The sequence below is a fragment of the Amblyomma mixtum genome, chromosome 1, assembly GCF_055824585.1.
Source record: "Amblyomma mixtum isolate Tamu chromosome 1, ASM5582458v1, whole genome shotgun sequence".
NCBI classification, from domain to species: domain Eukaryota; kingdom Metazoa; phylum Arthropoda; class Arachnida; order Ixodida; family Ixodidae; genus Amblyomma; species Amblyomma mixtum.
Genome location: NC_143012.1, coordinates 180,925,183 through 180,947,732, shown reverse-complemented (window position 1 = coordinate 180,947,732; position 22,550 = coordinate 180,925,183). Strand labels below are relative to the sequence as shown.

At 49.5% G+C, this 22,550-nt stretch overlaps 1 long non-coding RNA gene and 3 pseudogenes across 1 annotated transcript in view; 3 read left to right on the top strand and 1 right to left on the bottom strand.

The window, feature by feature from the left end:
- LOC149370132 (uncharacterized) overlaps nt 1–22,550 on the bottom strand; it is a 106,975-nt gene that overhangs the window by 56,005 nt on the left and 28,420 nt on the right. The gene's annotated exons all lie outside the window — the stretch shown is intronic.
- LOC149370137 (uncharacterized) lies at nt 1,100–9,323 on the top strand (annotated as a pseudogene).
- LOC149370136 (uncharacterized) lies at nt 11,153–18,570 on the top strand (annotated as a pseudogene).
- On the top strand, nt 18,567–21,356 carry LOC149370135 (uncharacterized; annotated as a pseudogene).

The window sequence follows — 22,550 nt, the reverse complement described above, 5'->3', positions numbered from 1 at the left end:
CGCAATCATTTGTGAAACTCTACGATCTACAGGTGGCACGCACTTAATCGAAGAAGTAGTTATCAATCCCACTTACTCTCTGAAGTATCCTTCTTCTCTCGCGCGCAAGCGGGGAAGCAGAGTATGCGCCTGGCCCTCAGTGTCCCTGTACCGCCATATAGTGCGCACCCAAAACATTCTCGTCCGCTTTCTGGCACGTCGGCGTCGCACAAGTAAAGCACAAATAAGTATTACAGTGTTCACAGTCACGAGTAGCTCCTCGTCCGTATCCGACATGCCTGAGCATGGTCGGCAGTGGCGCAAGAAAACACAGACGCTTCCGATGGAACGAAATCGGCCGAACAGAGAGCGCGTTGTCACGAGAAGTATCGAATGGAACGAGACAGCGCGTGACTCCATGCGCCGTTGCCGTGTGCCGCAAAACGCGACTGTGGACTTGTCCGCACGCGTCTGCCGCGCGCGTTTTTGTCGCTAGTGTGGGCGTACCATAAGCCAGACATGCGGCCGCACGAGCGTCCCCCGACGTCCGCACCGTAAGATAGAGGTGACCGACCAGGACGTGGCGACCTGGACATTCCAAGAGGGCAGGGACACACCGGTGGGCTACGTCTCGTGGCGGCCGAGGAAGCAGCAGGAAAGGACAAAGATGAACACACCCCCGAAGAAGCAGTTCAATCTTTTCCGGGGCTGTACCTTCGCTGATGTGGACCAGCGGGCCGAGGACGTGTCCCTGCAACCGCCTCCGGACTCTCGGCTGTGCCCGTGTGGGGCTGTGCTAATCCACAAGGGGCCCCACAAGGCGGGCGCCCAGCGCTATCGGAGTACGCAGGGGGCAATGGCCCGGGTCAAAGATCGGTGGGCGGTGGCAGCTCCCACTGCAGCGGCCCGACAGTTGTTTGAGCAGGTGCATCGTGAGGGTAAATCCACAGAACGGCTTTTGCAAGTCGCCGCCCGCCACACCGGCGACACCCCTGATCCTCGCGCTGGCCCACCATCCTCGGCTGCAGCGGCTCCCCCGCCCATGGCAGATGTGCCTGTGGCCCTGGACAACACGACTCCGGCCCCAGACCCCTAGTCGACGGCCCACGTGGCGGTGGCCATGGACCCGCCAGCATGCGAAGGAGCGGCAGAGGCCGCGCTCACAGGGGAGGGTCGCATCATGGATCTGGACCTTTGGTCCACCGAGATCGAGTAAAGTATTTTTGCGCCTGCTTATGTGTAGGGAGGCTTCTTAAGGAGGGGAGGATGTGGAATACACTGGTATCCTACATCGTCCCGGCGCCAGAGTCTCAAGATGAGAGCGCTGCTAGGAATGTGGAGAAAAGGCACTCCGGTTACTCTGCCCGTTCTCAACAATAGAGAGTTTTAGTTGACCGGAGCGACGGCCCCGCTCCGCTCAGGCAGCCAGCGGAAACGCAACTGCGCATGCGCAGCCCGCTTCGCCCTGAGCGGGCGACCGGAGCGCATCTCCCGTTCCGCTCGCTGAGGACCATAGCTGAGCGAACTCAGCGAGACGGCCCCCGGCAGCGGAACAAGATAGCTGCCCCCAGCGAGTCAAGCATGCTGAGCTCCTCGCCGGCTTTTTCCGCCAGCGGTGCGTATTCATCGCAGCAGAGGCTGCGGAAACGCTTCCGAATCGATGAAGATTTGTTGCTTCTGCAGGAAGTGTGTGCACAGAATCCATTTCAGTGCCCTGAAAACTGGACAGCGGTACTGAGAAACGTGATGTTTGCTGTTGGGCGCGAACTAACGCTTCGTGCGATCAAGGACCGTACGGAGCTGTTGGTGGGCTACTTCCGCCCAAGAAGACCGAGCCAACCTTCGGAAGTAAGTGGTATATTATGTATGTGTACTGAGCATATGTATTCCCATGCTAACACTGTCGCAACTACTGCCGCATTTTTTTTTTCTCGCGCACACCGCGCATTTCTTTCATCGCAGATCCGGAACGGAGGAGCAGTACACGGAGAGAGAACAGCTTTTCCGAGAGATCTCAGACATGGTCCGAGATGTCGGTTACGTGCTCAGAACGGTGCCGAGAAAGGCCAGTTCCTCACTGGCAGAGAGACGAAAGCCCCCCTCGTCCACCAGTGCAAACTGCCAAGCCCAAGAAAACCGGCTCGCAGGGTGCGAAAATGTTATCGATGATGTGCCGGAAGAAGATAACAGCCAGAAGATAACAGCCAGAAGATAACAGCCAGAAGATAACAGCCAGAAGATAACAGCCAGAAGATAACAGCCAGAAGATAACAGCCATCTGGTTAACTGGACCGAAAGCACCTGATTACTTCAAAGTATGTTCGAAATCTTCAAATGAAGTACAGACTTCACACCAAAGAACAGAAAAACAAGAATGATCTCTTCAATCTTGGAATGTGGATTGGCAAGTTCAAAAGCTGCTCAGAGCCAGTTGTCCTGTATGCATATGAAGATTGTCTCATACAACAGAAAATGGCTAATTTTGAGATGGCATTAAAGAACACTTTCCAGCAAGAGCTGTTACTGGACTGTGGTCCACAAGCGGTGTGCATTAACTCGACACATGGCAATAACGGGTACGACCTCAAGCTGACAACACTAATGGTGATTGGAGGCAATGGTCCAGGCATTCCATGTGCGCACCTCCTCTCCAAAAGCACACAAGTGAAAAAAAGGTTCAGGTCTGTCAAAGCCATCAAGAAAAGGATTGGTGAGGCACTAAATCCCAAATCTTTCTTGTCGGATGGTGCACAAGCATATGCCAATGCTTGGACTGCAGTCATGGGAGCTCCTGGCAAATGATTGCTCTCCATCTTCCATATGTGGTGAAGATGGATGGGAATCATCAACAAGGTCGGTAGGTCCGAAAACAAAAAATCCGTGAAAAAAACACTGCATGCATTGATGCATTGCCCTGATAAGACACAGTTCCAGACACTGATATGAAAATTCCTTGCAGCAAAATCTGGGTCTGGACTGACATTTGTCGAGCACTCCAAAAGGAGATACTCGAACCACCCAGAGCATGGGCCTGTGTGCTACAGAGTGTGCACTGGCCTGACAACGAATATCCATATTAAGTATGTGCACAATGACCTCAAGCTGTAACTTCGAAGGGAAGTACTACAACCAGAGGCTGGACAGGCTGTTACTTGTATTATATGAACTCACACGAGACAGATTCATCAAACTGCTCATCTCCCAGGCTAAGGGCCAAGGTGAGGACCACACAGGTGGTCAATTCAGCAAACACTGTGACGGTGCAGGAATTGTCAACTCTGGAGGAGTATCAAAACTGTCTACAGAGGAGCGGACTGTGGCATCTCAATCCCAGGTGTGTGTCAACTGCAAAACTGTCGCGACCAATCAATGTAAGCAGGGCACATATGCCTGTCAGGACTGCAGCACCTGTGTCCATAGATTCTGGTGTGAATGGAATGTGCAAGCATATCTATGGTGGCGACTATCACGATCAGGCCGCTGAACATTCAGAGGTTAACTAGGGTGGCTGTTTGGGCTTGTTGGTCAGTGATCATGGTTAACGAATGCAGCGCGAAAAGACAAGGACCAACGAAGAAGTGGACGGGACGGGCGCTGACTGCCGACCAACCAGTGATCCAAAGTCCCGCATGTGCCGTCAATGTAAACGAAAGCCAGAAACAATCCCGCACATCACTGGCAAGTGCGACTCCGTCAGCCTCCCACGCATTAAAACGCCACAACTTCAGTGCGGACGCAATTGCCGCCAAATTACTAGAAATCCATCCTGGTGCCCACGTGATGCGAGAGAAACTCTTCACCGATCGTGATGGGACCAGGCACAGACCAGATATCGTTCTGTACCTGCCCCACTGCACGTACATTTTAGATGTGGCAGTCACCTGGGATTACAGCACCGAGACATTGGAGCACATGTGTTAGATCAAGCGAGAGAAGTACATCCTCTTGCCAGAGATCTTTACCAGGGACAAACCTTGCAAGGTTCTGGGTCTCTCGTTTGGATCACCTGGGCTCCTTTGTGCTGGCACCAGGAAGGCAGCAAAGGAAATTGGGCTTTCTGCAAGGGATCTCATTTGGTTAAACACCTGTGCCCTCATTAACACTTAGTCTTAAGCTGTTTTGCGTAATTGGCATGATTTTGCTGCCCTTCTGACTAGCTCATTTTTTTCCGTTCAAGTCACCTTTTTTGTTGTATGTGTGTGTATGCGGACATACATATGTAAATATGCGTGGGTGCATACATAGACATGCACACATACCTCCTTTTATTTGGTATGCTTGTGTTTGTATGACTCAGGCATAACATTTGTTGTATGACTGAATCACTTTATTTTTGTGATTTTTTGAGACTTAATAGCATTATACATGCCTTTTTTTAACATGTATAAGTGTTTCTTGTTTGTATTTCCGGAAATACAACCATGATTCAGAGGTTCCTCTGTCAACTACCGCTGGCTATTCTTCTCTGTTGCACAATCCTGGACAGCATTCGAAAGCCTCGGAGGATGACGAGGAAGCCCAAGATACGACCCATTTTGTCATTTCTGGTGGCCCAATACTGTTGACCCCAAGAGCGGCAAGGAATGTCCTTGTTTGCCATCGCTCTGGCTTCTATGAGAATAGACAGACAAAACCACACTGCAGCGTGAAGTGCAACAATCACTGTTTCTCCACTATGACAGCAACCACAACTGACAAACACGTAACCGTGGTGTATCAGGCTGAACATTACGGTCACCCAAAACAGGTGAAAACATCATCGGTTGTCAGTGGCTGATAAGGGTTGCATGAAAGAAACTGATAAGGGTTGTATGAAAAAAACTCCTATCGGGTACGACATCTTAAGTTGTTGCAGATGCACGTTCATCATCTGGTTAACTGACCGAAAGCACCTACTTCATAGGATGGTCAAAATCTTCAAACGAAGTACAGAATTGACACCAAAGAACAGACAAATAAAAATGATCTCGTCAATCATGAAATGTGGATTGACAAGTTCAAGAGCCACTCAGAGCCAGTTGTCCTGTATGCAGATGAAGATTGTCTGATACAACAGAAAATGGCTAATTTTGAGATGGCTAATTTTGAGATGGCATTAATGAGCACTGCCCAGAAAGAGCTGTTACTGGAGTGCGGTCCACAAGCGGTGTGCATTAACTCGACACAAAGCACTAATGGGTACGACCTCAAGCTGACGACACTAATGGTGATTGGAGGCAATGGTCCAGGCATTCCATGCGCGTACCTCCTCTCCGAAAGCACACAAGAAAAAAAAAGGTTCAGGTCTGTCAAAGCCATCAAGAAAAGGATTGGTGAGGCACTAAATCCCAAATCTTTCTTGTCGGATGGTGCACAAGCATATGCCAACGCTTGGACTGCAGTCATGGGAGCTCTTGGCAAATGATTGCTCTCGATCTTCCATATGTAGCGAAGATGGATGGGAATCATCAACAAGGTCAGTAGGTCCGAAAACAAAAAAATCAGTGAAAAAAACACTGCATGCATTGATGCATTGCCCTGATAAGACACAGTTCCAGACACTGATATGAAAATTCCTTGCAGAAAAATCTGGGCCTGGACTGACATTTGTCGAGCACTCCAAAAGGAGATACTCGAACCACCCAGAGCATGGGCCCGTGTGCTACAGAGTGTGCACGGGGCTGACAACGAATATCCATATTAAGTATGTGAACAATGACGTCAAGCGGTAACTTCGAAGGGAAGTACAACAACCAGAGGCTGGACAGGCTGTTACTTGTATTATATGAACTCACACCAGACAGATCCATCAAACTGCTCATCTCCCAGGCTAAGGGCCAAGGTGAGGACCACACAGGTGGTCAATTCACCAAACACTGTGAGGGTGCAGGAATTGTCAACTCTGAAGGGGTATCAAAACTGTCTGCAGAGGAGTGGTCAGTGGCATCTCAATCCCAGGTGTGTGTCAACTGCAAAACTGTCGCAACCAATCAATGTAAGCAGTGCACATATGCCTGTCACGACTGCAGCACCTTTGTCCATAGATTCTGGTGTGAATGGAATGTGCAAGCACATCCATGGTGGCGACTCTCACGATCAGGCCGATGAACATTCAGAGGTTGCTCTGTCAACTACCACTAACCATACCATCCTTCTCTGTTGCACAATTCTGCACAGTATTCGGAAGTCTGGGAGGATGACAAGGAAGCCCGAGAGACGACCCATTTTGTCATTTCTGGTGGGACAAAACTGTCGACCCCAGGAGTGACAAGGAATGTCCCTGTTTGCCATTGCTCTGGCTTGTATGAGAAATGACAGGCAAAGTCGCAGGGCAGCGTGAAGTGCAACAATCACTGTTTCTCTACTATGACAGCAACCACAACTGACACTGACTTCAGTATATCAGGCTGAACATTACTGTCACCCAAAAGAGCTGAAACATCAGTGCTTGTCAGCGGCTGATAAGGGTTGCATGAAAGAGAAACTCTCATTGGGTGTACCATCTAAGGTGGTTGTTGCAGTTTGCACGTTCATCATCTGGTTAACTGGACCGAAAGCACTTGATTACTTCAAAGTATGTTCGAAATCTTCAAATGAAGTACAAAAATCACACCAAAGAATAAAAAACAAAAATGACCTCTCCAACCTTGGAATGTGGATTGACAAGTTCAAGAGCCGCTCAGAGCCAGTTGTCCTGTATGCATATGAAGAATGTCTGATACCACAGAAAATGGCTAATTTTGAGATGGCATTAATGAGTACTTCCCAGAAAGACCTGTTACTGGAGTGCGGTCCACAAGCGGTGTGCATTAACTCGACACAAGGCAAAAATGGGTACGACCGCGCACTGCCAGGACTGTGGAGAGAAGGCACTCTGGCTACTCTCCCTGTTCCCAATAATGCCCGACAGCATGCAGCTTCTGCCAGCAACCGATCGAGCGCAGCTCCGGAGCCCCTCCATCGTCTCCATGAAGGCGTCGGCATGTAAGCTTGGACATCCAAGCCTCTGATGTACAATCATGTATATCTGTTTTTTTTAACTGAGCCATACGGTGTCTCTTTGCCTCTTCGTCCCGTGTGGAGCTGCGCATTATGTGGGGTCATCACACTGCCTCGAAGGATCCCTTCCTGCCCACCGACCCCCAGACAACCCAACGCCGGTCGACGACGACTTGGTGAGCTACTGAACTTTATTTCATCGGACAAAACACCTTCCACAGTGTGCTTTACCTTGCGTTCGGACAAAACTATTTCCTAGCGTGCTCTGCCGTTGCCTATTTCATCCAAACCTGCCGTGGCTGCGACTCTGCGCCATGGGTTGGGGAAACGTGTCGCATAAGAGTAACGCCTGCGTGTAGCTGGTACGGAAGCTCGCCCTCCCGGCTGGCTGGACAAACAGTGACACCCTATCTTGTCGTCCGTACGTGGGGCGAACTAAGCAATTGAACAGTGTACTTTGTTGGAGCGAACGACTGCTGTCACCGTAACAAAGGATGGCAGCTGATAGGCCCGACTTCGCAAATTCAATATTAGACCTCGCGTTTGTTTCTAGGCACCTGGAAGCAGACATCACACAATAGAAGAGGGCATATCAGACCATAAATTACTGCTGCTAACAGTTACTATTGGGAACATGGATGCTGGTGGTCCAGTAACTGAATCACATCTATCTGTTCAAGACGTCAATAGAGCTGGCGATGTCAGCATTATTGACTACCTCGACGTAGCTTTGGAAACCTTTTCTTTTGAAAATTATGACGCAGTTAATGATCTATGGATGAAACTAAAAGATATAATAGCACATTGTGACAAAAAGTTTGTTCCCATGCGACTGAAACGTAAGAGATGCCTGCATGCTAGCTTCCAACAGAAGTGTGGATTGAGATGGTTCTGGAAGAGGTGGCACCTCCGGCAATGACCCTGGCTCCAGTGCAGATGTAATTGAGGTTATTCAAGGAGCTCGCTCGAGGATTAGGGCACACTCTCAAGAGGTGTAGTTCTGAAAGCCCGGCAGACTGCAGCTCAGGCGGCAGTGTGCAATCCGCGCGTCCGTGCAAGAGCATCTTATCATTCTGGAGATGCTCCATGGTCTATACACTGTTCAACGCTCCTGCCAAATCTAAAATTGAGCGATACTTTTGACTTCGATGCATCGCCTGAGTTCGTTTAAACTATTCAGCACGGTGGAAACTGATTCCCTACGTCTCTGATGTGTTTCTCAGAAGCACTCTTTGTTCATGCTGTCAGAGCTAGCGGCACAGAATCAGCTCTTCCTACTTGACGCGTCTTCGGAAGGCCTTGGATTTGTAAATCTTCGGCGTTCCACATGGAATAGCCGAGTGACATCCCCTAATGCACTGGAAGGACTTAGGCCTGATACGGGGGGGGGGGGGCACCACATCGGGCACCTCGCCGCTCTATGACACAGACAATGAGGCACTTAGGCCTCATCATTCGCCGCCATCAGCGGCGGCGCCCAACTCCGAGGGCATTAGTCTGGAGTCAAACGAGTTGCTCTTACAGAATGTGATGCAAGTAATGCACAGCCTAGCGGGTATTTTGCAAAAAAATTTCCAAGCCCCGGCCCAGGAACGTGTTAAAATAGACTTGCCTATCTACACAGGGTACCATGACAGAACGGGAGCAAATGAGTATCTCGCCCATCTGCTACATTATCAGCAAGTGATAGGAATCGCAGACACCGAAATGCTCGCGCGTGTTGTGCCTGTCTCTTTGACAGAACAAGCTGCCTACTGGTACCGACTAGCTGGCAACCGAGCGAGGACAATGAAGGTATTAAACGCAAGCTTCCGCAAAGAATTCCTCCCGCGAACTACGAGTGGCGTTTGAGGAGAGAGCTGGAGCTCTGCACCCAGCACCTCAATGAGTCTCTGATAGAGTACGTCCAAGTGATGGACGAACTTTATCGCCTCGCTGAGCGTAGCGAAACCAACACTGAGAAAGTTAAGCGTACCAGCTACCACCACCCGCATCGCAGTCACTTGACCCGTGCACTGCGTGGAATGGCAACTCAGCGCGAAGTCCATCCAGAGCTGAAGCGTCAGCAGTTTGCTGACGAGCGTGTCCCAAGGGGTTGGGAATTGTCTGACCGTGCTTTGGACCCATTCAGCTACACATTGTGAACAGCACACACTGCTGCAGAGCGGAACAGACCTAGCCGAGATTTTCAGCTGCAGCGGCTCCCCCGCCCATGGCAGCTGTGCCTGTGGCCCTGGACGACACGACTCCGGCCCCAGACCCCCAGTCAATGTCCCACGTGGCGGTGGCCACGGACCCGCCAGCATCCGAAGGAGCGGCAGAGGCCACGCTCACAGGGGAGGGTCGCATCATGGATCTGGACCTGAGGTCCACCAAGATCAAGTAAAGTATTTTTGGGCCTGCTTATGTGTAGGGAGGCTTCTTAAGGAGGGCAGGATGTGGAATACACTAGTATCCTACATCGTCCTGGCGCCAGTCTCAAGATGAAAGCGCCGCTAGGAATGGGAGAAAAGGCACTCCGGTTACTCTGCCCGTTCCCAACAATAGAGGGTTTTAGTTGACCGGAGCGACGGCCCCGCTCCGCAAAGGCAGCCAGCGGAAACGCAACTGCGCATGCGCAGCCCGCGTGGCCCTGAGCGGGCGACCAGAGCGCATCTCCCGTTCCGCTCGCTGAGGACCATAGCGGAGCGAACTCAGCGAGACGGCCCCCGGCAGTGGAACAAGATGGCTGCCGCCAGTGAGTCAAGCATGCTGAGCTCCTCGTCGGCTTTTTCCGCCAGCGGTGCGAATTCATCGCAGCAGAGGCTGCGGAAACGCTTCCGAATCGATGAAGATTTGTTGCTTCTGCAGGAAGTGTGTGCACAGAATCCATTTCAGTGCCCTGAAAACTGGACAGCGGTACTGAGAAACGTGATGTTTGCTGTTGGGCGCGAACTAACGCTTCGTGCGATCAAGGACCGTACGGAGCTATTGGTGGGCTACTTCCGCCCAAGAAGACCGAGCCAACCTTCGGAAGTAAGTGGCATATTATGTATGTATACTGAGCATATGTATTCCCATGCTAACACTGTCGCAACTACTGGCGCATTTTTTTTTTCTCGCGCGCACCGCGCATTTCTTTCATCGCAGATCCGGAACGGAGGAGCAGTACACGGAGAGAGAACAGCTGCTCCGAGAGATCTCGGACATGGTCAGAGATATCGGTTATGTGCTCAGAACGGTGCCGAGAAAGGCCAGTTCCGCACTGGCAGAGAGACGAAAGCCCCCCTCGTCCACCAGTGCAAACTGCCAAGCCCAAGAAAACCGGCTCGCAGGGTGCGAAAATGTTGTTATCGATGATGTGCCGGAAGAAGATAACAGCCAGAAGATAACAGCCATCTGGTTAACTAGACCGAAAGCACCTGATTACTTCAAAGTATGTTCGAAATCTTCAAATGAAGTACAGACTTCACACCAAAGAACAGAAAAACAAAAATGGTCTCGTCAATCATGGCATGTGGATTGAGAAGTTCAAGAGCTGCTCAGAGCCAGTTGACCTGTACACAGAGGAAATTGTCTGATACAACAGAAAATAGCTAATTTTGAGATGGCATTAATGAGCGCTTCCCAAAAAGAGCTGTTACTGGAGTGCGGTCCTCAAGCAATTTGCATTAACTCGACACATGGCACTAATGGGTACAACCCCAAGCTGACGACACTAATGGTGATTGGAGGCAATGGTCCAGGCATTCCATGTGCGTACCTCCTCTCCAAAAGCACACAAGAGAAAAAAAGGTTCAGGTTTGTCAAAGCCATCAAGAAAAGGATTGGTGAGGCACTAAATCCCAAAACTTTCTTGTCAGATGGTGCACAAGCATTGCCAACGCTTCGACTGCAGTCATGGGAGCTCCTGGCAAATGACTGCTCTCCATCTTCCATGCATGCCGAAGATGGATGGGAAACATCAACAAGGTCAATAGGTCCGAATAAGGCGCTGTCCGAATAAGGCGCTGTCCGAATAAGGCCGTGATAAGGCACGGTTCCAGAGACTGGTGTCAAAATTCCTAGCAGCAAAATCTGAGTCTGGACTGACAACACTTGCTGAGTACTTCAAAAGCATGTTCTCTAACCACCCAGAGTATGGGCCCCTGTGCTACAGAGATTGCACGGGGCTGACAACGAATAACCATATTAAGTAAATGCCCGTAAAGGCACAATGACCTCAAGCTGTAACTTTGAAGGGAAGTACTACAAACAGAGGTTGTACAACCTGTTACTTGTATTATATGAACTCACACGAGACAGATTCATCAAACTGCTCATCTCCCAGGCTAAGGGCCAAGGTGAGGACCACACAGGTGGTCAATTCAGCAAACACTGTGAGGGTGCAGGAATTGTTAACTCTGAAGGGGTATCAAAACTGTCTGCAGAGGAGTGGACTGTGGCGTTTGAAGGGATACACTCGTATCCTTCATATCCTTTATCGTCCCCGCGCCACAGGCGAACGCGCCAGAGTCACAAGACGAGCACGGGCACTGCCAGGACTGTGGAGAGAAGGCACTCTGGCTACTCTCCCTGTTGCCAATAATGCCGTGACGGCACGACAACCTATTGGCTACTTAGGGAAGGGGCGCATGCCTGAGCTTGTGGGCGACCGGCTGGCCCTAGCGAGGAATGCCCAAAGGGTTCAAAAGAGGAGCTCGCGGCGGAATGGCTCTCTTGCCCCTGACCTACTGCCATGCTGCCTCGAAGGACCGTCGACCCCAGGAGTGACAAGGAATGTCCCTGTTTGCCATTGCTCTGCCTTGTATGAGAAATGACAGGCAAAGTCGCAGGGCAGCGTGAAGTGTAACAATCACTGTTTCTCTACTATGACAGCAACCACAACTGACACTGACTTCAGTATATCAGGCTGAACATTACTGTCACCCAAAAGAGCTGAAACATCAGAGCTTGTCAGCGGCTGACAAGGGTTGCATGAAAGAGAAACTCTCATTGGGCGTACCATCTAAGGTTGTTGTTGCAGTTGCACGTTAATCATCTGGTTAACAGAACCGAAAGCACCTGATTACTTCAAAGTATGTTCGAAATCTTCAAATGAAGTACAGACTTCACACCAAAGAACAGAAAAACAAAAATTATCTCGTCAATCATGGCATGTGGATTGACAAGTTCAAGAGCTGCTCAGAGCCAGTTGTCCTGTACGCAGATCAAGATTGTCTGATACAACAGAAAATGGCTTATTTTGAGATGGCATTAATGAGCACTTCTCAAAAAGAGCTGTTACTGGAGTGCGGTCCACAAGCGGTTTGCATTAACTCGACACATGGCACTAATGGGTACGACCTCAAGCTGACAACACTAACGATGATTGGAGGCAATGGTCCAGGCATTCCATGTGCGCACCTCCTCTCCAAAAGCACACAAGAGAAAAAAAGGTTCAGGTTTGTCAAAGCCATCAAGAAAAGGATTGGTGAGGCACTAAATCCCAAAACTTTCTTGTCAGATGGTGCACAAGCATATGCCAACGCTTGGACTGCAGTCATGGGCGCTCCTGGCAAATGACTGCTCTCCATCTTCCATGCGTGGCGAAGATGGATGGGAAATACCAACAAGGTCAATAGGTCCGAAAACAAAAAATCAGTGAAAAGCACACTGCATGCATTGATGCACTGCCCTGATAAGGCACAGTTCCAGAGACTGATGTCAAAATTCCTTGCAGCAAAATCTGAGTCTGGACTGACAACATTTGTTGAGTACTTTGAAAAGATGAACTCTCACTGGCCTGACAATGAATAACCATGTTGAGTCAATGTACAATGACCCCAAGCGATTACTTTGAAGGGAAGTACTACAACCAGAGGCTGTACAAGCTGGGACACAGGCGTTCCGCAGCTATATGGTCGTACTAGCTGTTGCGGGGCCTGCGACACGAATTAATGGAGCGCATCGCCATTTCCAAACAAGACATCAAGCTAGGTGATGGGCTGTCATTCAACAACCCAAAGAGAAGCGGCAATCTGAAGACCTTGTATGAGAATACAGCCACATCTTGTCCATCTGTCCAAGGACAGATAAATATTCAGAAGGAAACATACATACAAGCACCAGGCAAACGCAGTTCTAGAACAAATCATTGTCGGATAATTCAGCCTTACAACGCCCGTAGTGAAACTTTCAAACATTCCTTCTTCCCTCATGCAGTTGAAATGTGGAATGATTTGCCAATGAATGTTGTGGAACAGAGTGATGTGCATGAATTCGAACGATCTCTGGATCACCACCTGCTTGAAAGTGCCATTTGATGCTTGACTGAATGATGTACCGTTTCATGCTGATGTATTCAATGCTTGTGAATAGTGCTGTTTTTCTATGAAATTTTTATACCCTCTCTGCAAGGACCCTCACACGAGGGTTGACAGTATTGTTAAATAAATAAATAAATAAATTAAACGTTGTCCCATCGTGCGCACAAGCATTGCAGTACACAACATCAACACTGATGGAGCACATCCAAATCCTGAGAACCTCTACAGTTACTCCACATACGTACAAAAGGTTATCAAAGAGCAAGTCACCAAGATGTTGGAGAAGGGTGCGAGTGCGTGGTCATCACCAATAGTGCTGGTGAGCAAGCAAGATGGAATAAGGCAGTTCAATGTGAACTTCCAGAAGGTGAACTCATCACTAAGAAAGATATACACCTGCTGCCTCACGTGGACAATGTTATAGACACCGTAAAAGGAGCCCGATTCTTCTCCAAGCTCGACTGGGCACCGGTTATTGTCAGGTTCCAATTAGAGAAGAGAACAAAGAGAAGACTGTGTTTGCTACGCGAACCGGGCTCTAAGAGTTCAATGTGGTACCATCTGGTTTGAGTAACCCTCTACACACAATAAGTTAAGTGCTGGCAAACCTACTGTGGAATATCTGTTTGGCATATCTGGATGACGTCATCCTATTTTCGAAACTCTATGTGAGATCTACATGAGATCTGGTTCAAATGTCTGGAAAAAAAAAAGGGCTCCGACTTCAACCAAGCAAATGCAATACTGCTTTCACCACCACCTGACACCTCAGCTGCATCATCAATGGCAAGACCATAAGCCCAGACTCTGACAACATTTACGTCATCTGCGACACAAGGCTTGCTACAATCAACAGACAGGTTTGAAGCTTCCTGGGCCTGTGTGGCTACTACAGGAGGTTTGTAAAACACTTTGCATATCTTGCCCGACCACTGAGCAAGGTCACGAAAATCAATGCGAAGTTTACCTGGGCCCAGGCGTGACAAGCATCTTTCGAGAGGTCTGCATTTTTTTCCCACATTTTGTCAAGATGCAGGCCTAGTGCTGCACTAGTTCTCGGCCTCCGCGCACCACATCGAGGAGAGGTGCCAGATAGTGCAAGCAAGGCGCGCTACGTACCGCCCAGCCCCGAGCAGACTACGCTGAAGCTCGTTTCCCAGGGTGTTGAGAAAGAAGTTGAGCTGCTTCGCAACTGAGATGGTTCAGTCGTGGAGAACTCAGATGGTTATGTGTACCAGGCTTCAGATAAGTGAAGCTGGCTGCAGGCTGACAATACATACATGGTTAGCGGTGAGAAGGGGTTTTATTTTCATAGCAAAGTGTAGCAGTAGATCGCAATTGTCGCTTGTTCTAGCTAAGTACCCTTTGTCATTCTGAGGCGTCATGTTATGCTATTTACAGATTTGAAATATTGGTCTTTGCAGACGGGCAGCGTGTCTAGCTGCGGTTCGTGGCCCATGATGTGGATTTGCCCCATCCAGCACAACTGTCGGCACCCGTTTCAGACACCAACGACCGGGGCGCAACTCCTCTTTCTGAAGCGCCATCCGTGTTTTCTGAAGACTCAGAACTGTGGGGTAGCCATAAAACGAAGTTTTTCATTTCCAAATACTCGGGGCTTAAGGACTTGGTTGGAAGAACTAGAGTCCTCAGGTATGACATCATTCGTGTCCAAAGTAAGCTTGTGCAAGAGAGAAATGTACAGCAGCACTGCATTTTTTGTTAGATTTCTAATCTCAGCGTTACGGTAATGTTCTCAAGATTACCTCATGGTGTGTGCTTTGCAGCTTAGTATACGACATTTCATCCCACACTGAGTACTTTTAATGTGTGGCAGCAGAAATGCGAATATTCTGATAATAAGATTACCTGACAGCAGCAGATTTCTAGCATAAAAATACTAAAGAAACACTGCAGCCCTGGCATGCAAGACATGTCAAGTGTTGCTGCAGAAAAGTTGAATTACATGTTTTGCTCTAACTATGCTTTCTTTTCATGTTTAGAACATGAAAACTGCTGTGGCAGAAGCTCGCTGAACTCGTGAACCAGGAATTAAAATGCAACGTTACCACAACTCAAGTGGAAAACAAGTGGAAGTCACTCGACAGAGCGTACAAAAACTCAAAGAAACACAACAGTTCGTCCGGGCACAACCGTGTGAGCTGTAAATATAAGCAGTACCGTATTTTGCGGTGTATAAGACGCACCCTTGTATAAGACGCACCCGCCATATATGCAGGCTGTCATTGAGAAAGTTGGTATATAAGATGCACCCGTGTATAAGACGCACCCCAATTTAACCGGTTAGGCTAGTGAGAATGAAACACGCTTGCGCGACCATCGCGAAATTCACTGTACCTGTGACAAATTCTTAAGCAACGCTAAGCGATCGAAAATGGCAGCGTTATACCCGCCCACGTTTTAGAAAAAAGAAAAAACGAAAGTGCTCTGCATTATGTCCATAACAAGATTTTATTTCTACTTAAAACCTATGAAATCTTCATCTTCGTATACGCTATCAAAAAGTTCGCCCATTTCTGGCGGCAACGAGGCTGAAACATTCTCTTCGTACTACGTACACGGAGCAAAGTTGCAAATGGTGGCTAAAAAAGAACACCGGCTTGTCTTGACTTGTCTTGACAGTGGCGAGAAGTGCGATTGTCTTCATCTTTTGGCATTTCACATTACTTTTGCTTGGGGCCTCCGAAACGGTTACGTGTTTGTGAACCCGGAAGTCGTCATCCCAGCTGTTTCATGATAAAGTTCACCTAAGAAAAGCTGCGCACGGCGGTCCCCGTATTCAAGTATTAACCGTGTTACAACCGTGTCATTGGTAGTGATATTTTTTCGATGAAAAAAGCTTGAACATGAACCTGACTAACTTCTGAACTCGCAAAAAAAAAACGCGAAAAATTAGCGTATAAGACGCACCAGCAAGATTTCTGAAAAAAAGCCGCGTCTTATACACCGGAAAATACGGTAAGTTGAACTTGTTTCTTGACCTGTTCAGTGGTTCAATAATTTGTGCATCACAGAGAGAGCTGGCCGACATTCTGGATAAACAGCACAGTGTAAATCCTACATAGCTCCTGGAGCCTGGGGACACATAATCAAAGTGGTCAAATGGTGCTCGTTGTCGCTGACTGCGAGCACGGGGCTTGCTAAGCAAGCTTTGGCTAGACCGAAGGACGGACCCCCGCAGCCACCGTGTACGTCGAGACTGTTGAGGGTTCTGTGCGGCTTCTCCACTTCGGAAACGAGGCGGGCGCCAATCTTCTGCTCCTCGGTAGATGGCTCTGAAAAGACACCACCTGCACTGGCGCACATGGCGCGCACTCCAGGTCGTGCCGTATTTGGAAGACAGTAAAATAAATTATTAGCTTGAAGACAAAAGAGAACATATCCTACCCATAATCTAGGAAGCGATTCATCTTCGAAGAGACGGGCACTTTTTCTGAAGCGGTGAAGCCGGAACCGCAACCGTAACCGCAACCGGAACCGCAACCTGGAGCACATAATCTATTCTGGACTTGTAAAACACCTTCAAGACAACAGTTTTTTCACATCAGCACAGCATGGCTTTCGATCAGGGCTGTCATGTGCAACGCAGCTAACTGAGTTCATTCATGACATTGCATCCGGAATGAACAACTGTTTTCAGATAGATGCTATTTTTCTAGATTTTAAGAAGGCTTTTGATGTTGTGCCGCACCACCTTCTTTTAAAAAAAATGTCATGCCTTGGTCTCCCTGACTATCTGTTCAGTTGGCTACAAGATTATTTAAGGGCACGCCAGCAGCAGGTGGTAATCAATGATGCATCATCCTCGCCTGTCGATGTTTTATCTGGAGTGCCACAGGGTTCGGTGCTCGGACCATTACTGTTCCTCATATTCATCAATGACATACCTGTCGGCCTCAGATCCACTGTCAGACTGTATGCTGACGATTGCGTTTTGTATTCCCCTGTCACGTGCCTTGATGATCTTTGTGTATTACAGGCTGACCTTGACAGAGTTTGCGAGTGGTGCTTGAAGTGGGGCATGGAATTGAATGTATCTAAGTGTTTCCATGTGCAATTTACAAACAAAAAAAAGAAAATTCTTGGATCGTACCTTTTAAACCATGACACTATCCAAACTACTGATAAGGTTAAATATCTTGGTGTTATACTCACAGCATCCCTCGACTGGACAGCTCATGTTGACATGATAACTGCCAAAGCTTCTCGTCTTTTGTATTTTTTCCAACGAAATTTCAAAAGCTCTCCCCAGGCACTAAAAGAAACATTATATTTGACAAATGTCAGGCCAGTATTAGAATATGCATGTGTAGCATGGGACCCTTTCACGGGTACACTCATTGACAAGTTAGAAAGGGTACAGAAACGCGCTGCAAGGTTTGTGACTGGAAATTTTAATTTTCATATAAAGAGCTCCGAACTTCGCGACAGTATTGGTTGGAAGACTTTAGCAACCCGAAGAAAAATCTTCAGGCTGAAGTTCTTGCACAGTATTTACAATGATTGTACCGGTATTAATAAAAACACTTATCTAAAGCAGCCATATTACATTTCAGAGAGACTCGATAACACGAAAAAGATTAATAGTTATCAATGCCGCATTAATGTATTTAAGTATTCGTTTTTCCCTAACACAATCCTGGGCTGGAATAAGCTTCCGAATGATGTGGTTTGTGCACCTGATTTCGTAAGTGCTGTTGAAGCGATAGTCTGATGTATTTTTTTTTCTTTTTTTTTAGTTTTTCCCAGGTCTCGTGTGTTTACCAGCACTGTGCCATCACTCATACCAGTTGTAAACTCATTTAGTCTTCTTTTAATACGTTGTGTTATCCTTGCTGACATGTTTTCCAATATCTTCTTTGCATTTGTTATTGTATATAGTAATAACCCCCCTACAATAATGCCTCATGGGCGCTGTAGGTACTTTGAATAAATAAATAAATTCTACCAAGTGGAAGCCCATGGTGAGCTAAAATTACATAGTTTGCGCAAAAGCCTGGAAGTGATGTGGCATCTGTTTGTGTACATTTTAAACAGGGAAAGCACGACGGAGGAAATGCCCGACCACCTGCCAGTGCCAACTGAGGGTGGCACAACATCGAAGAGGAAGCGGCACAGCCGCTCTCAGCTTGCTCCCCTCTTAGAAGCCCTGGAAAAGATTGGGGAAGCACGAAAAAAACAATAACAGGCAAGAGCCGAGCAATTTGAAGCTCAGAAGAAGTGGGAAGAGGCGAAGGCAAAGCTACACAAAGAATGCATGAATCGGTTTGACCGCCTAGCTGATTTATTGGCTCCCTTCAGATGAATGAAGAGGAGTGAAAGAAAAACGACGAGGAAGATCAGAAGAGAAGGGAAGGAGAGGAGGAGGGGCTGGAGCAGCGAGGGGGATTATGCAATGCCAACGTGGAAACAACCACATGATCAAGCGCGGCATGGGTGCAAAGTCAGCACCGCAGCAGAAATTCGATCTCTCCCGGGAAAAGTGAGGCGCTTATGGTGCACCCAAACAATGCGGCGGCGCAAAATCGAACAGCCCCGCTCACCTTGAGTGGCACCCCGATCCCGTGGCGTAAGAGCGTGCGCTATCTGGGCCTGCTCATCGACTCGCGCCTCACCTGGGGACCCGCGCTCAAAGCCATCCGCAGCCAGGCAGCCCTCGTCTCCTGCATCGCGCGGCGCTTCCTTGCAAAAGGCAGTGGCTGCTCTCCCGCGTTCTGCCTGCGCATATACGATGCGGTCACCACTGCCAGGACCCTCTACGCCCTCCCACTCGTTGGCCTGTCGCCAGCGCAATGGAATCAAATCGACAAGGCGCACCACAATGCACTGCGTCAGTTTTATGGCCTCCCACGAAACTCGCCAGTCGCAGCGACCTACGCCGAAACAGCCACATGGCCCGTATCATTGCGCGCCCAACTGACTGCCCTGAACCATGTGGAGCGCATGCAGCGCTCGGGCACCTGTGCCGGCTTACTGAAGCACCTCAGAGCGCAGTCCCGCACACGAATGGGGAAGGCTGTCAAACAGCTTCATCAGCTGCTCGGCCCACCACCACCACCACCGCCCCGCTTTCCGCCGCCGCATACTTATCGGCCGCCGAGCATCTCCACCACGCTCCCCGACGTCATCTCAACACGCAGCACCCCGCGATGCGCCCTACAGCAGGAAGTGGCTGCGAAAGTGCACCAAGACTTCGCAGGCCGCACGCTCCTATACACAGATGGCTCCGTCAACAAGGAGATGGGACGGGCTGCAGCAGCCTGCATTGCCCCCGCTCTGCACGCCGTCCGTCAGATCAGACTCAGAACGCCGGCATCGTCCCTCTCAGCTGAGCTGACAGCCATCTCGCTCGCGGCTGACATCCTAAGCTCCAACCCGGCCGTCAGTCAAGCAGCCATCCTGACGGACTCCAGGAGCTCCCTTCAAGCTCTACAACAACCCGAGAAGGGCTGTCGCCTGCTGCAGCTCACAGCACTCAAACTTCACCTGCTCGGTGCCCGCGGCTGCCAGATAACTCAGCAGTGGGTCCCCTCACACGTCGGCGTTGAGGGGAACGAGGTGGCTGACCAACTTGCCCGGGCCGCTCTCGATCCGAAAGTGCCCCTTTCGCGCCTCGTCACCCCTTACGACAACGCAAAACTAGCCCTCCGACGCACCATTCGGCGCCTCCATCCCGACCCACGTGTGGCCACCGCAGCCAGGTTCACACCAATTGACCCACGCAAACTCGCGTGGGCGGACTACACCCTGCTCCTCCGCCTTCGCACTGGCTCTGGGTGATCCGCCGACCGTCTCCACCGCTACTGTGCCCCTCCGTCATCAGTGTGCTCGCAGTGCGGCGGTGCAGAATCAATGACCCACATTTTGTGTGTGCGCCCTGCGCTCTCACGGGAGCGCTCACAGATGCAACAGGGGTATAGAGACCTCGGCTTGCCGTGCGCCACTCTGGACGACCTCCTGTTCCCTCCACGCTCTCGTGGGAGCCAGATCAAAGCCCTGCGTCACCTGCTGACCTTTATTGGAGCGTATGACCTGCGCTCTCTAGAGTCACTGGAAAAAATTTCAGAGTACCGCATTTCTTTTCCCCGCGCCGCCGACGCGGTCATTGGCCCAACCGTACCACGTGATCTTGGGGTGCCATATACCTTCCAAGCGCCGGTCGGGCCGGCTGAGAAGAGCGCAGGTTTCAGACGTTTCTCGTGTTGCAACTGTTGCTCTCGAGTTTGATACTGAAGAAATCATGCCTGGCTGCTGCGCCTTCGGATGCAGCAACCGAACCGAGTGCGGAAAGACTTTTTTCTCGATTCCGACCGGGAAAAATGACCGAGAGCGTCGTTCTGCGTGGTTGCACAGAATCGGCCGGGAGAACTTCAAGCCTTCAAAAAACACACGCTTGTGCGAGGTAAGTGCACCTTGCTTGTGCTTTTTGGTGCTGTTTTAAAAGGTAAGCGCAGTGCACGCGGTGTTAGCGATAGGATGCTAAGAAAATAGGAGTTCACAGCAAGACCGTCGCGCATGTCGCGCAGGGATCGTTCGCGGCTTGCCCGCTTGACGCGGGTACACGTGTACCCGCTTGTTACTCAACACACGCGGCTCTTCTGACATTTCCGTGCTTGTGGCACGCAAAAGCACATTTATCGTGCAAGAATTCCACGTCCTAACGTGCACCAAGCACTCGCACGATCTTTCCGCGCCTCGAGTCATTCGACCCATGGCACTTGTTTTTCGCGAACCGTGACGATCGCAGTCAATAAAAGCATGGTCGGGCATTTCTTACGTTCACATAACGGCCGCTTTCTGTTCAGTTGTGTTGGGACTGGTAGAAAAATGGAAATGGGTCAAATGATAGCAATCCTTGAAGCTGCGTGTTTGCGGCGACATGAGTGTTTACGTCCAAAATGAGCTATTTTAAGTGTCACTGCGTAAACTTAGAAACCTTTATAACGTATTCTTTTTCTTCGCCTCTTTATTTGGGTGTTTCAGCTTATTGTTACAGCTATCTTCCATGTTTTTCTTGTTCCACATATTTGAAACAGGGCTTCACTCGAAAAAGTCCTGGGAGCCTACTTCGGCAGCCCAGCATTCGGGTGACCAGCATCACTCTTTAACTTAAAGGGACACAGAGGAGAGCACTATTAATATTTTTTTTATAGTAAAATCCGATAGTTCGGCATGTCATGGCTTTGTTGCCACTTGGCCGGCAGCGAAAGATGCATTTATTTCTAAGAAATTTGGATTCGAAGTTGAAAAAGCTTTTCCCGCCGCTCTGATTCAAACTTGGGATTCGTCTATGACGACAGAGGACTAAGAGACGTGAAACATGACGTGCACATAACGCAGACTCCGTGATTTCTGGCCTCCAGCAGTGCGGCCTAGCAGCAGCCGAAAAGAAAGCTACCGCCGGCCGCACGTTGAAGGCATCTATTGGCTATTGCGGCCGTCGCTACAGTCGCTTCGATTACGTTTGCACTGGCGTTCTGCCAGCGTTACGACGGATCTCGTTCTCGAAGTCGTCAACGAAGTTCTCGCAAATAGACACCTTTAGCATACCGTGTACCTTGTTACCGCTAGCGGAATACCGGGAGCCCGCCTACCGCCGGAAAACAGGCGCTGATTTGTCCCGATGCTTCAGGAGCGCGTGTAGCAGCCGGGCACGTGGCGCCATCTGGCGACGTCAAGGAGATTTGCGCATGCATTGGCTGCGCCTCAGTGATGCATGGTTTCTCGGTTCCTGGTGTTGCTAGAACCATTCGTTCTAGCAACACTGTTTTGTTCTATGATCTCATCACGCTTGCACTTGCGAGTTTGGCCTGTGGCGGCGATACCTGTATTTTGGTTCTTGCTCTTTTCTACGTTACAAGAGCTTTGTTGTCAGTATGAGTGGCGTTTTTGTAATCAGGAGCTGGTATTCTGTCGATACAAGCCAACTTCAATTTCTCCTCAGTGTCCCTTTAACAACAAACATTTGGAGGTCCACTTTTGTGCTGAAGACTTCGAGAAGCCTACAGTGGATGGGAAGAAGCTAATGTCAAGTAGTTTCGTCCTGCTTGAACGAGACGGCAGTCCCATGGTGGTCCACGATGCTCACTGCCCAAAAGCACGAGCTTGTCTCTTTGCTGCTCGGAGTGGCGAAATGTTTCCTCCGTGGCTTGCTCCGCGGAAAGGGAAAAAAGGCGTGCACAAGCTCTCGATAGAAGCGCTAAGATGCTGCTTGTGAGGATCTGTGAGATTGCAGGTCTTATTTTAAACAAACACAAAAGTACAAACAATAAACGAGGCGGCTTT